The sequence below is a fragment of the Crassostrea angulata genome, chromosome 5 (genome assembly GCF_025612915.1).
Source record: "Crassostrea angulata isolate pt1a10 chromosome 5, ASM2561291v2, whole genome shotgun sequence".
In the NCBI taxonomy this organism is placed as follows: Eukaryota; Metazoa; Mollusca; class Bivalvia; order Ostreida; family Ostreidae; genus Magallana; species Magallana angulata.
The window spans coordinates 24725241-24741441 of record NC_069115.1 but is presented as its reverse complement, the minus strand read 5'-3'; the positions used below and the strand labels follow the sequence as shown (position 1 = coordinate 24741441).

At 32.4% G+C, this 16201-nt stretch overlaps 1 pseudogene; it reads left to right on the top strand.

The window, feature by feature from the left end:
* The first annotated feature begins 893 nt into the window (after positions 1–893).
* The window catches only part of LOC128185249 (beta-1,3-galactosyltransferase 1-like), a 36281-nt pseudogene continuing 20973 nt past the window's right edge, over positions 894–16201 (top strand).

The window sequence follows — 16201 nt, the reverse complement described above, 5'->3', positions numbered from 1 at the left end:
GGCATTTTTGCGTTATAATTAATTACGCCTCCATTTCTATAGTAAATTTGAATTTCATAAAGATACTAGTTATATATTCATAATATCATTATGTCAATAAAGAAAAGATGTATCAATGATGTAGAGAGTTGACTTGGTCCCAAAATTAACGCACCTAAAAAAATTTTTTCAGATTGCGTTGTAACAGAGCTACAAGATTGCTCTAGTAAGTAAAACATAAATTTAAAACAACAAATAGAAATTGCAGAATGCAAAAGTTACATATTTGAATTAGGTTCTCTTAAGAATCATCTGGTATGAGAACTCTTTCAAATCACGAATCGTTTTATATAATTATGTGACCACGCTGTGTATGGAGATTTGTATAGAACCATATTTGATTTTGTAAGCTCAAGTGATTAGCAAGGACCATCTAGCTTCAATGAACAGATGCTTTTGGTAATCTACTGCTTCTCTGTGCTGGAATCATCATCCACACTCAGCAAATAACACAGTCAGACTCGGGGTTTCCTACAGTAGGGATTCTAGGATCGTTAGGAATCTCAGTTATCAACTGAGTGTTAATATGCTCGATTGACATTCAACGTAATATGGAAAGATCTAGTATTAAATTTCCAAATAGGTCTAAGAACTATTCAGAAAAATAAAAGAAAGATATTCAAGTAGACCTGTTTTCGTAATATTGTTTAACCGTTGATAAAGGTAATTCATCTATATTGATAAGTTTTGCAATTGGGGTGCAACCTGCTGTTCACAAAGACAATTTTTTGCATACAATAATATGGTAAATCTATTTATTATTATAGCAACTTTGGTAACCGCCATTATGATGTCAAATGTAGAAAAACTAAGGACTGATTTGAAAGTGTGGTAGAAGCTTATAGAAGTTAAGAATGGCGGAGGATGAGGAGTGTATTGCGGACGACGGGCAATGTGCCACAGATCTGGACGAATGCAGCACGCTTCTGCAAGTACTCCAAGACGCCGCCGTGCGTGATGAAGACATTGGTAGTATATCGATAGTTCCTGTTTGGGAGGGTAAGAGTTGAATTTGACAACCCGAGAAAACCATAGTCAACCTCCGCTTCGCTTCGATTAACAATGCTTTTCGAAGGATGTCAGTTTCAACGTTCGCGCATAATTTACGCGCATGTAACAATCGTCGTGTTACCCATTGCAAAGTGCGTTGCTAACGCTAAGGGTAATAGATTGGATTATCAACTGCGTCTAAACCAGTTAGATTTCAGTATTCAACATGCAAGTATAATAATATTAAATGTACATTTTTTAAATTATCTATAGGAATCATTTGAAATAATTTTACATTGTACACACGTTGGTCACAAAATAGTGTTTTCACAGTCTTTCTGTAGTACCTAAGGTCGTACTTAAAAATCATTCATTTTTTAAAATTACTGCATGGTATTTTTTTTTCATTTTTATAATAACATGAAGCTAAGAGCAAATTGAAGTGGATTTCTCTCTCTCTCTCTCTCTCTCTCTCTCTCTCTCTTTCTCTCTCTCTCTCTCTCTCTCTCTCTTTCTCTCTCCCATTATGCAACTTGAGCAATACGACACTTTACAGCTACTGTAAAATACATCTTTATATCTTGAGTTTACGATATACATGTAGTATAATAATGTTACCTATTTTTTCCTTGAATACAGATTTGATCGATGGAATCTGCAGTATCCGACAAAATCTTTGCGCATGCTTAACCATAGACGACAAAAAACGATTGCATCGGTGAAGGTTGTCGGTCGGATTGGGCGTTCTCTCGTAGATTCCGAATCAATAGCTTTACAAAGTGGATGAATTACTGTGCTTGAACAAAATCATTTTTGAACTGAAACTATTAATGAAATAAAATTCAAAGACTTATTTTTATCTTATCTACTAACATCTTCTCAACAAAAGTTGAGGCCTTTTTTCTTTGAATTTTTAAAAAAATTTCTTTTAATATTCCCCCGATATTTACACAAAGTCTAACTTTTACAGAAATATTATAGAAATCAGAGACAAATAGGGGTTTTATTTATCAGATGGAAGTTGAACACTTGTGCTCCGATAAGACGTATTAATCCTCAAATTAAGTTATTCACTGATGCATCGTTATCTGGATGGGGCCACAGGGGCCAAGCCCGTTTTAACATTAATTTCAATGTCACCATAGATAAAGAAAGGGGTCGAACTCTGACCCAGATAAAAAACTACCAGCTCGCTTCAAAAGCCTAATAAATCAATCATTTTTTATAACACTTGCAATATGCATTTATTTTTCAGAAAAGTCATGTCTAAGATACACTCATGCCGAATTTCAAGTTGATGGGTCTTAAAATAGCGGAGATATTTAAAATTATGTGTGTGATGGGTTTTCATACGTACTCGAATGGGTTTCGGGTCACGTGGTCAGGTAATATAAATATTAGGACCATGCGGTGGCGTGGCACTCTAAGCTCGCTCGCTAGTAGTAGTAGTTTAAATGGCTGCAGATGATATGGAAAGTGTTGATTTTTGGCTGACAGATGGTTGTTTAATCCTTAAATTCAGATAAAATTCCTTAAATACTCTCCAAACTGAACTTTTATTCTGCAGCCACATCAACTTCTGACCAGACCGACCATTGTGATAGAAAATGTTAAACTCAATTTCATTGGTTAATATTCCTGATGGTCCAATCAGAATCAGTCTTTCTCGAAGACGTCAAAATGGCTGGCCCTGTCAGAAGTCAATGTGGCTGCAGAGAAAAAGTTCAGTTTGGAAAGTATTTAAGGAATTTTATCGGAATTTCAGGATGTAAGTAGCGTGCGTTTGATGTGAGATTTTAAAAGATTCGTGCGATTGTTTTCGACTTGTTGCAATACTGCTGTTGTCATAGACAAAATCCCATCGTGAGCCCTGGACCGGTAAATGTCCGAGTGAAAATAAACTGGCGACTTCGAGAGAATAATGACGTATATCTCCGCTATTCAGAACCCATCAACTTAAAATTCGGCATGAGTGTATCTTAGACATTACTTTTCTGAAAAATACTTGCATATTGCAAGTGTAGTAAAAAATAATTGATTTATTAGGCTTTTGAAGTGAGCTGGTAGTTTTTTTTATCTGGGTCAGAGTTCGACCCCTTTCTTTATTTATGGTGACATTGAAATTAATGTTAAAACGGGCTTGGCCCCTGTGGATGGGGCGCAGTATTAGGTGATTCTAAAACCAAAGGGTAATTGGACAGAATCAGAGGTTTCTTATGCCTCGAATATTAATTATTTAGAATTGTACGCAGTCTTCTTAGGACTAAAGAGTTTTTTTTATCAATTCTTTGTAAAAAAGATCTAAAGATTCATATTAACAATTCAACTGCTGTTGGTTGTATCAATCATTTCGGGTCGACAAGATCTTCAAAATGTAATGATATTACAAGGAAAATTTGGCTATTAGCTAAAGCTAACGACATCTGGATTTCAGCGGCTTATATGCCGGGTGAAGATAACATTGAGGCAGATTTTGAGAGTCGGAAAATTAGAGACGACACAGAGTGAATGTTGAATTCAAATATATCTGATGCATTGTGTAAAAGATTATTTTTTCCAGGTGTTGATTTATTTGCATCTCGTATAAACACCCAGTTAAAGAACTATGTTTCGTGGAATCCTGACCCAGGATCTTTAGCCTTTGGTGCATTCACAATTAATTGGCAACAGTTTTCTACCATTTATGCATTTCCTCCTTTCAGCATTATAGACAGAGTGTTACAGAAAATCACAGTTATGGTTTCCGGTGCTAATGAGGATGTGTGTAAGATTCCGAACAGCACAAAGACATTGAGGTTACCGAATCGGCTGCCTGCGTTTCACTCGCTTCACAATAACTCCTCCTCCTCGCTTGTCATGTGTTCGGCAATTATACGAGGGACGCGGTTGATCAGAGGAATCAGTTTCAATCATTATGAACTCCTGGCGAATGTCTACTTATAAACAGTATAGCATTTATATAAACAAATGGTTTCAGTTCATAGATGGGAAAGTTGATCGATCAGATAAAGGTCTGTTTAGATGATGACTCGAATTTGGGGCATACTCTAAAACATGACCTGGCCTGGCCTCAAAGTTGACCTGGTCTCACTTTTGGCCTCAAAATTGGTCTTGTCCCAAATTTTGGCATGGACTCAAATTTTGGCCTGGCCCCTAATTTGGCATATTCAAAAGTTTTTGGCCTCAAATTTTAAAATTTTTCTTTTTTTTTATTTTCTTACTGATGAGGGGTAAATTTTAGTGTATTAGTTGATTTATATAGAGTTACAGATTTGAGAATACGCTGTTCAGACAGATCAAGCTGTGTTTGAGTAATTAAGAACTGAGCAATATCTAGAGTGGTCAAGTTTTATGGGCTTTTAATTATTGGAGATATGGGAGCTATTGTTAGTAGAATTGGGAGTCAAGGTCAAGTTGGAGTTCAGACAACATGATTAGAATTTTATAGAGTTAAATGTAGAAATGGAGCTAATTATTTTAAAACTGGAGCTAGTGATTTAAGATAATCATCAATTAGAGCCATAGTATATATATATATATGATGAGCTCTAGAATCGAGCGAGATAAGAGGGGATTAGAGTAGAATAGAGTATGGAATAGAGTTGGAGATTTAGAGGTGCACATGGATTAAACATAGTATGTAATGTGACTATTCCTTGGAATAATGTAAATAAACTTGTAAATAGTTTTAAGCCGTCTTTCAAATATGTGTAATTAAAAAGAATTGCCGGTCACCTCCGTGAAGATTTAGTTTGAATTTTTATTGATTTCTTTTAGAAATTTTATTTAGAAAGGAATAATCATATGAAAAAATATATATGACAAGTGACCAATTGTTCAAGTTTAGTTAGTTTTATCCATGTCTAAACACAAAAAATACCTATGACATATACCATCTCCCATTTAAAAGCTAAATATCATTTAAAGAGACTGACCTGATTGATATCCAAAATATTTGTAAACTGGTACATAGCATTAAATTGTTATCACTGTCTAATGCACTTTAAAATTTGCCGTTTGTTTACATTACCTGTCAACACCGATCAAGCCCAAATTCCACTCCCCAGCAGAAATTCGATATTTATCTTTTCTGACGCTAATCTGCTACAAAGGAGTCAGATCCATTGCCTATTCTGTCATTTAACATTTCACGCGGTCTAATTCAATTAATGGCATTTGTGAACGACTGCGCATTCAATCCTCCAATAACTTGACCCAGTGATGGTCATTAATCATCACCTCCTGATTAGAATAGAGTTTCATGCATGTGTTGCTTGTATATTTAGGAAACAATTTTTCTCCTCTGGGAATTGTCATTTTCAGAATTTGAACAAAGCAAAACTTTTTGTTACCTTTGATGTTGTTTAGAACACGTATTGGCATCAGTTATTTTTTTCTCAAACAAGTCGTTAATAAAAGAAGAGTTAGATAGCTATTGTCCGATCCTGAGAGCAATTTAATCTAAATACATACAAAATAGTGTCATGGTTATACAATGGAAGGCAAAATCACATTCTTAAGTTGTTAAGAATTTAAAACAGACTGAATTAAAATCTATTGGAATGGATTACTAGACATACCTGTTGTCATAATTATGCATTGTTTGTACTACATTATCAATTGTAACTATGATTTTAATAGACTATCAATATAAGACACTAAAGCCACAAAGTGGGATGTTTAATGTGCATTGAAAATAAATCACCAAAAATCAATAAAATCATCGAATATGTGAAAAAAATATAAAAATAAATTTGAGGCCAACATTTTTTGAAGAGGCCAAATTTGAGGCCAGGCCAATTTTTGAGGCCAGGCCAAAATTTTGGGCCAGGCCAATTTTGAGGCCAAAAGTGATGCCAAGCCAACTTTGAGGCCAGGCCAGGCCAGGCCAATGGGGCCAGGCCAGGTTTTAGAGTATGCCCGAATTTAGGGGAACACTCGTTGGTCAAAAAATTTATAAGAGGAGTGTTTAACATCAATCCCAGTTTCCCACGTTATTCCAGTACATGGGATGTTAGACAAGTGTTAGATTATTTAGTTAGTTTAGGCAAAAACCGACACATGTCATTATTAAGTTTATCAATGAAATTGGTCATGCTATTGGCCTTAGTTTCAGGACAAAAACTGCAGACATTGAAAGCGTTAAACATTGAGTTTATGACTGTTAATGAGAATTCTTCTGTAATAATGTTTGATGTTAAGGAATTAATGAAACAGAGCCAGACCAGGTTTTCATTTGAAACCTCTTCAATTTAAGCATGGTGTAGATAATCCTTGTATGTGTGTTGTTTCTTGTATTTTAGATTACTTAGATAGAACAAAAGTGTTTAGAAATAATGTTTCTCAATTGTTAATTTCAACTCAAAAGCCGTATAAAGCGGTATCTACTGATATTTTAGCTAGGTGGCTTAAGTTACAGAACGCCAAGATAGATACTGATATGTACAAGGCGCACAGCACTCGGCGGCATCTTCGAATTTCAATCAAAGTTCGCCTTACAAGTGAGTCTCCTTTAATTTATCAATTTTCCCTGTCGAAATGTTAATGACTTATCCCCGTACAAGTCTCTGAAATTCTATCTGTATAAAATATGAACGATTTTAGTAGGTGAAGATATCCTTACTTAACCGTCGAGCTACATCTTAAGATGTCCTAAGTATTAAGTTCCTAGGAAGAAGTCCTAAGTTGATCTTAAGATGTTTCTAAGTTTTTTCCTAAGTGGGTTCTCTCCGGGTACTCCGGCTTCTTCCCACACCAATGACCATCAGTGTCAACGAGAGATATTAATATAAGTTGCAGGACTACTTTATCAATCGTTGTAAAATAAATAAAGCTCAGTTTTTGGTTTTTAGCCGGGCTCTGCTTTCAGCAGAGCCTTGGCTATAGGCAGGCAAATCGCCAATGTTACTATAAATAGCACAACTTCAAAAGTAAACAAAATACCAAACAACGTCAAGGTAAAGCTTCCGCTATACCAAATAGTTATCTTTTTTAGTTTTCTTATTATTAACGTGTTTTTAAAACATTACTATGCATTTTGGACGCATACAATGCGCATGAATTTCCATGAACTACTTTGCTGCGCAATGAAGAAATGGGGATTGAATATATAATGCTTGTTGGAAAATTCAAGGCAGCAGCTGGTGAACTTTTTAACTTCTACTAGACAGACATATTTTTTGTTTATAGCCGTTTACAAAATTTGGTCGCTCTCTGACGCTTTGCCGACACTAAAAGCATGAGAGAGAGAGAGAGAGAGAGAGAGAGAGAGAGAGAGAGAGAGATTTTCAGTCTTTACTACACAGTATGCATAAAGACACACCAAAAGAGCCCGGCTTTCAGTACTTCAGTACTTTGATTGTTTTTCCTAAGTCATATACCGTAGGAACACACTTAGATCATATCTTAGGAAAGTTTCATGAACATGCCTTCTGGTCGCTCACTACACTGTCGCTTGAGATAAAGGTGGAATACAGTAAAATGACAATTTAAGAGGATTATCCAACCAATATTATCCAATCAAAAATAGGCTACAATCAAATGTAAAAACCAAAGGGAAACAAGATAACCCATCCATCGCGTTTGTTAATGATAAACGTTTGCCTTAAATCTTTTTCAAGGTAAGACTTTGGAGTTCAGAAAAGGTAAGTCAAATACAGTTGTCTCTATACTTTTATCACGTAGAACTTATTTATTTGCAATGTGTACCGGTATGTTCAGTCTACATCATTGATGCACGGTTTTGTTAAACTCTACCACGTGTTCTACTATAATACATGTATAATATTAGAATATGTAGCTATTGTTGTCTAAATCAATGGTAGATTTAGGGGGCCAGTTCCTCCCCTAAAATAATTGTCAAAATGAAGTTAAACATAGTCAGTTTGTCAAATTAAATACACAACTTGCATTGGGAGTCTTAATTGTGAAGAACTGCGAAAGCCAACGCCCGTTTCCCGCCTACATTTTACATCCAAATATTTCGGAATTTCTGTCAGATATTCAAAAACTAAGCTTTCTATCAAAAATTATTATCAAATCCTAATCAATTTATAGCAAAATAAAATTTGTAATCAAACTATTAATTTAAAAAGAAAATTTGCTAACGCGGTGTCTTAAATTTTTTTCATTGAAATCGGCCCCTATAAGTGAGGAAAATATTATTTAGCGGCCGAAATGTGCATAAAAATTTAATAATCACATTGGATATTAAAGTAAATTATCATTCTAATTCATATTTGTTAATAATATTTTGAATATTTTGAAACGTTACAAAGCAAAATGCTTTTTTGGAATGTATTTTGGTCTGTAGACATATGCCCCCCCCCTCCCCACCGTGAAACAGCAAACCCTTTGGTATAAATATGCTACAAAACAATATACAATATATAAAACTTCTCAAAAGGAATTTTATTTCACGGGGGGGGGGGGGAACCAATATCGGTTTCTATAATTTTAAAATATTTTTTTTCAGTGAAAAAGAACTATTGTTTTGACTATAAACAGGGTATTTTAGAAATTTAATAAATTTTTTTGCTTGAAAATTGAAATTGCTCATCTTTAATTTTTTATGATATTTAACCAAGAAATCAAAATGAAAATTTTTTATGATATTTAACCAAGAAATCAGAATGAAAATGCAAATTAAAAAAAAATTGTAATTTATTGAACCGATCTCGATTGAAAAACAAAATCCTGATCAGAATTAATTAAAACTTGAAATTTAACAATAATACTGCAGTTTGTTCTGAGTAATTGATATGCATTACCAAAAATAAGTAAAATTAATAAACTAACCATTTTACAGCAATCAATCTGAAATTTTGCAAAATTTTAATATGTTCAAGCTATAATACTAGTTTTTGATTTTGTTTGGATTGTAATTTTATCGGGACAGGTTCGAATTTATGATTTTCTATTTTTCTTGAATTTCACAATTTTATTTCAGTTTCTAGTTATAATTTGATTGTATAGGAATTGTTTAATGCTAGTGACAGTTTATTTGTATTTTTTATCCATATGTTAAAATATACCATTCTTCATTTTCATCATTCAAGTTTTGTTCAAAGATACATGTAATAAAAATTAATTTGGCCAGTTTTGATATGTGTATAAAGATAATTTTATTGTGCATCAGTTGATACCATAGTTTAGCTCTAAAATATCATGTTCGCAGCCAAAACGATGTTTCGGGTTTCGGGTATCTATAAAAAATACACACAAAAAATTATAAAATAAATGAAAGCAGATAGGCCCTATTTGTCTTATTTTCGTGCAAGCATTTTCCAAAAAATGACTCTTTGTTAATTCTTGAAATAATGCATTGGTATGTCTTGACAAAACACAATTTTATTTGCATTTTTTTCTTTTAAAGTAAATGTTTTTCTTATATAAGTAATACAATAAATTGATATGCAGATATTATGCACAGAATTTACATGTCTATTTCAATACGTCATGTGTTCTACAACAACTATAAAAGAAGGAAAGGGTGTTCGGTTATATATATATATATATATATATATATATATATATATATATATATTATAACTACAGTAGATAAACAGCTAGAAGAATGCTTCAGTATCAGGTTGCAGGAAAGACAAGTCTTTTAGAACACTTTGCTTCTGGAACCGTTCCTTCTGTTGTTAGAAAGTTTAGAAAATTTAAGCACTGTTTTAATGTTTGCAGTTATCATCACACTATGATTTATTGCAGTAAATGTATTGATATACATGTATTAAGCAACATTCTAGATATCAAAAGTATCTTTGGTATCACAATTTAATGAATTTATAATAATATTATGCAATATTTAACGCCCATACTGCGTAATATTCGTGATAAATGTTTCTGTTAATAATTTTGAAATGATAAGAAAGTTGTTTTTTTATGTTTTATATAGTCGTCTGTTTCCTAAGTAAACATTTCTGAAATCTCAACGATCCTTGTGTTAACGCATTATTTACAAAACTAACATTATTTTACAGTCTCAGCATAATAAAATTGAAATAAAAAGTGGGTTCCATTGGTTTTTATAAAGAGTGAGAAACGCCTGTGACACAAAAAAAATTATCAGGCATTTTGAGGATACATGTACCTACAGAACTTGTAAAATAAGCCGTCATTATGATAAATACATATACACCCGATTGCTACGTGAAAAAAGAGCGCTGTTTTCTAAATAACATTTAAAATTGCATAGTGTGGTTTCATTAATATTCGTTGAATACCAATTTTCGTGGATTTCGTTAAGTTGATCCACAAAATTAAATGTTCACTGAAGTGCAATTTCTGTCAAATTTTTGTAATGATAGGATAACTGGCCACGGTTTTACGTATCCTTGAAACTGTGATGTTTTCTTTATCCACAAAAATTGATACCCTTGAATATTAATTAAACCACAGTAATCAAAAAGTTGTAAATTTTGATAAGAAATATAATATAATTATACATCTGTCATATACCGGCAAAACTACTTCACATGAAATTCCCGTTTTCACTTGCGATTAAAAGGTTTATTTTATCTTTTTATTAGTTCTTTATTCTCAAAAAATGGTTAATATACTTAATAAGTTGTCATTTTATTTTACGCACAATTCTGCCTTTGCATTCATACAATCAATTGATTATTTAAATATATGCCTCCGAATTGATCCAAAGATATATTCCATTGGTTTCGCAATCCATGGCAGCAATACCTAAAAGCAAAAAGAAAAAACACCTTTTATTTAAAATTCAGATAGTTTTTTCTCCGTAATTCAATTACATGTAAGGTTTCCTTTGGTGCTCTGAAAAAGAAAAAAAGTACTTTCAGTTTGTAATTTTCTACACAATGCTACTAAACCTCTTTTATGCTAAATTACATGGAGTAAAACCCTCCTGATGACATGAATCTTTATAATTCATTTAAAATCATATTCTATTTTCCGACACCCAACACAACGCAATCAAATTTCCTGTGCTCAGAAATGATGCCAGATGTATGATGACAAAATATTGAATTTATTCAATTTTTTCCCCACGTATATATTTAATTGTTTTAAATTGTCATCAAAACACGAATAACATTAACTTTAAAATTTTGGGTTTTTTCAAGTTTGTCAACTAAAAAGTATTCGAATTCTCTAGTCTATATAGGATAAGAGAAACTAATTAAAAAAAGAATTTAAAATGAGCTGAGAACAATTTTTATCACCACATTTTAAAGCATCGGCAATGATTTCAACAACTGTTTAAATAAATATCAGAATTATATGAGAATTTAAAAACTCAGAAAAAAAGTTTTAAAAACAACAACTCTATAAAAATAAATTAACCTGTCATCACCTATCAGTTTACAAGTCGTAAAAACTCATTTGGAAATTAAACATGTAAACTTACTGAATTGATTTGGACGTAGCTTTGAGTGTCACGTGAATGAAATTGTTATGTAAAATAGTTTCATTATAATTGACAAGTACACAGAGATTGAACTTATTCGACGTCTGTAATAAGAAATATACATTCATTGATAACGCAACTTACACGTAAGAAATATTTAATTTTTGAAGACACCCTTTTTTACTGAGAGGCCACTGGCTCATGATATATGCCACGCTGAAGTATTTATATTTGCGTGGCTATGAAACGGCAGGGTAATTTAATATTCATGTGTTGGCCCAACAATTCAAATTTCGTTTTTTTTATTCAACATTTACTTTTGAACATCGTAATTTTACAAAAGTATAATATACCAAATGTGTGCAAATCGTTTAAAAATTCGATATTTGATTTGGTAAATTAATGTTATGTCCGTCACCATGTTGCTTTATGTACGTTGGACATATAAGCCATTTTTTTGTTGAATAAAACATTCAAATATAATTATATAAAAAAAATGATCATACTAATTCAATGTCATTAACGTACACTACAGTTATGAGAACAGTTTCAAGAAATATATTGATACATGCATATTTTTCTTTATGTTTTTCAGTTTTTACGTAAGTATTAAGGTATCTCACTTCTCAATGTTGGTGTATCGATAATTTGCTCAATAAGTATAACATTTTTATCTGTCAAAAAGCATCGTTCGAACATAGGAATTGGAAATTAGTGGTTATCCATCTGTATTATTGAGCATTTGATTTGACCTTTTTTGCAGCGAAAATGCAATTCTAGTTTAATTGTCAGCAACATTTTCAAAATCAAAATTATCACAACAAAGATTTTTCGTATTACGCACAGTAATCAAATTGTATAGAAAGATTAAGAACAAAATTCTATATATGGCTGCATAAAGTTTCTCGTGATCTTTCTCTGCTTAAAAGTTATTATCTCACAATTGGTAAAGGAAGTTTTTTTCTGAGATTTGATAGTTTATCAGATCTTGTTTGACATTTGTCAAATATCTTAACTGTTCAAAGCGGAAGGCTCAACCATCTGCACGCCTATCGGTCGTATACTATCAAACTGGCGTCAGATGACAAGAGTTTATTTTTTTTTTTAACTCTTAAACAAATAAATCAGAATGCATCAACTCTTTTGATGTGTCATTATGCCTAACAATAAATTTGACAAAATGTGTCTCTCTTTGTAACCATATGGTAGAGCGGAACCTTCTACGTTGACATTGTTCGTTTTTTTTTGTTTTTGTTTTTTGGTTTATTTTTGTACTTGTGGTATCTATGTAAACACTGGCAATTTGCATGCCAGTACTTTGCTCTTAGCAAAGCGGCACTTGAGAGGAATTTATGGCTTTTATTTTAAATCAGCCAAAAAATCAGTTTGGAACTTTAATGTTTGAAAGTCTCTTTTAGTGGTTATCAAGAACATAATGAAAAATAGCCACAGTTATAACAATATAAACTAAAAGCTTGTTCTTTACAAACGGATTTATGGCATAAATGGTTCTAAAACGATTAGTAAATTAATCAGTAAAAAACCTAAACAATGAATTGATTATTCCAAATATTTCTTGTACTTTGAGGTTCTTTGCAGGTTCTTTTACAACAGATCCAACAGATCATTTGTGTTAAGGGAGATCACTCTATATATTTACCACAAAGTCTATTGTAGAACAGCATAAATGTGTTCATGATTTTTGCAATTTCGTGTTTGACTATCCGTTTTACAACCAGTGTCTGGTTGAGTGTCTAGTGTCTGGTCTAGTGTCTAGTGTTTCACATGTTTGATGTCTTAGTCGGTTTAGAAATGGAATATAAGGTTCAATGAATAATAAATTTGCGTTTGACCTGCTGCCTGTATGTATTTTTCAGGTAGGTAATACAACAGTTTCGTTACAAAACAGAGGAGCAATCATTACATGGGAAAGCTATAAAGAAATGTAGCCTTTAAATGTTCATACTTTAAAGAGACAGTACGGCGCATCTTATCAAAAAACCGACTTGAAAAAATTTTCCGATCGGGTTCGGTATTTTTGTACTAATCACTACTATAAATTTAATTATTTCATTAAAATTAATAATTACATATAATCTATACATAATTACATCGCAAAGTGTTACGGGGTTCAACGTTCTATACTAATACGCATGCGTATTTACTGTAAACAAAACATGCAGGGCTCGCCAAGATTCTCCTGGACATGTTTGTTGATAAAAATGTCATTTCTACTTCTTCCAGGTAATATTTGTTCTAAGTTTTTAAAATAACCACAATTATTATTTTGTAAGCATGTATTTTGCGTGTTTATCATAGGAGTTGCTACAACCTAAATTCATTTTTGTAAATGAGGCCCCATTAGGGGTTATTTGACATATTTATGTCTGTTCATTTTAAATGAACCGAAATTGGTAAACCATCGTTAAATTATCGAGAAACTGATGATGTGTTCCGTTTAGAGAGTCCCTTTAACCTCGTATACCATGATGACCGTTGTCGTACGAAGATCTTGTAGTTTTCAGCACGTGCCAAGTACTGTCAATCAAAGTCCACGTGGTACAAATAAACGATATAAGAATTTTCCGGTTTGTACGACCCTTAAATTTCCTTAAGCTCATAAATACGTTAATTAGATGTGTGAAAGGGATTTTTATGTATTTCAACTATTACAATCAACGTCATTTCTTATTTCCTAACGATACAATGGATACATTCTAAAGTTATTCACACATGTGTTTTCAGCTGTTCTGTCTCTTTAATGGGGCATGGTCACGATTTTGGTCAAATTTTATTTTTCTGTTTTTATTATTTACAATGCTTTATGAATGCATTTCTAATGATCATATGAAATTTGGGTGTCAATCGTTGAGTTTTAGGCAAGATACAAGGCTAGCAATTTTTCGTCATGTAAACAGGGCTCGTTTCCTATGTTTACATAGGTTCAATATACCGGTAAAAAAAATTTTAAACTGATTTTCTATCCTCTTATTCATTTTAAGCATGAATTAACAGTTCCTAACGATTAACACATTCATTATGTGTTTAAAACTAGAATTTTCACCTCAACTTTCAAAATGTAAACAAGAGCTTTGTTTACATAGCGAAGCATTGTAAGCGCTGTAACTCGCTTATAACTCAATTAATGACACTCAAATTTTGGTTGCCTTTTTAAAATGCCTTACTGAAACATTGTAAACTCTTAAATCGAAAAAATAATCTTTGACCAAAATCGTGACCATGCCCCTTTAAAGTCATATTACATTATTTTATGAAACACACTCACACATTCGCAGATTTAAGAATGATTTAGTGATTTGTTATAAGAATTTTGAATTTGTTTCGATGTAAGATTATATCCAGATGGATTTCTATAATGTTTAATTTACTGTCATATTCACCGAAAAGATAGCATTTCATTAGTTTGTCGATTTGTAAAGGTTTTTAAAATTGATAACAAATATTTTTGCTTTCGACTTTTTTCTTTGCCCGGTTATATTTAAAAATTGCAGTCGACTTACTTATTGATAACAACGGTAACGTAACAATATTTTGTGTAAAAAAAAAAAACCTGACTAAATTACGTCAACCTCACTCATTTACATGAATAAATAAAAATTATCACTGGCATGGTTTTCAGTCTGTGTGCGGTCCTTAAAAGATATAATCATCACATAGCTATTGAATTTAGCATACAGATCCTGACATGAATTCATAAAAGCATTCGATCGCTCCTCTACTGCCACTGTGGTTACCGGAAGACGGTATAAAGAGTTGAAATAATTAACAGTCTCCGGACTGTGCACTTCCTCTCCTTTGTGATTGGTAGAAAATACATGATGTGAAAATTTACATTCATTTCATTAGTTGATATACTGTTCGGCACAAGGGAGATAATTTTCTGATGATCGTTTTTACGTACGACTTAACAATTTTTGTAGATTTCAAATCTTAAAATGTAAGAAAACGAAAGAACAATAAAAATGGCTCTTCGTGAAATTCAGACTTCCATTTTTCTGTTAACTAGTTAAAAGCAATATTCTGTAACATCTATTGAAATAATTTGTTCTTTTCTTTTTGATCTGATTATACAAATACCAATGAAATTTCATACGGTATGGCTAATATCAGAAAACAAGTTTGTTTATTAGATACGGTGAAACTAATATCAGTAAAACTGAATGATACTGAATGCAGTTGTATTAATTTTGATTTTACTACAGTGATTCAACCCTTCCTAAGATCTCTTTTTTCTACTACAGTCGATTTCAAATAAATAACACGCTGTAAAAAAATTTCAGTTTTAAGCATGCACGCTTAAAAGGCACATATTTTAAAAAAAAAAAAGAAGAAGAAAAGTTCGACACGCTATTGCACTCTCTCTCTCTCTCTTTCAGTCTCTCTTTTTCTCTTTGTCTCTCTCTCTCTCTCTCTCTCTCTCTCTCTCTCTCGCTCTGTTTCAGTCTTTTTCTCTTTGTCTTCGTCTTTCTGTCTCTTTGTTCGTTTGTCTCTCTCAGTCTCTTTTTCTTGTCTTGGTATCTCTGTCTGTCTGTCTGTCTGTCTGTCTGTCTGTCTCTCCCTCTCTCTGTCTCTTTCTGTCTGTGTGGGTTTTTTTATCTTTCTCTTCGTTGAGAATATCAAAAGACTTTGTGATTTTTGTAAACATTCAGTAAAAGGGTAAGTTGTTGTTTGTAACAATTTACTTCACTTTTAGTGTGATAAACAAGGAAGAGGTGTGACAAGGCAAGTGAGGTCATTAGGTCACTTTAAATTTATAGTTTTAGATTT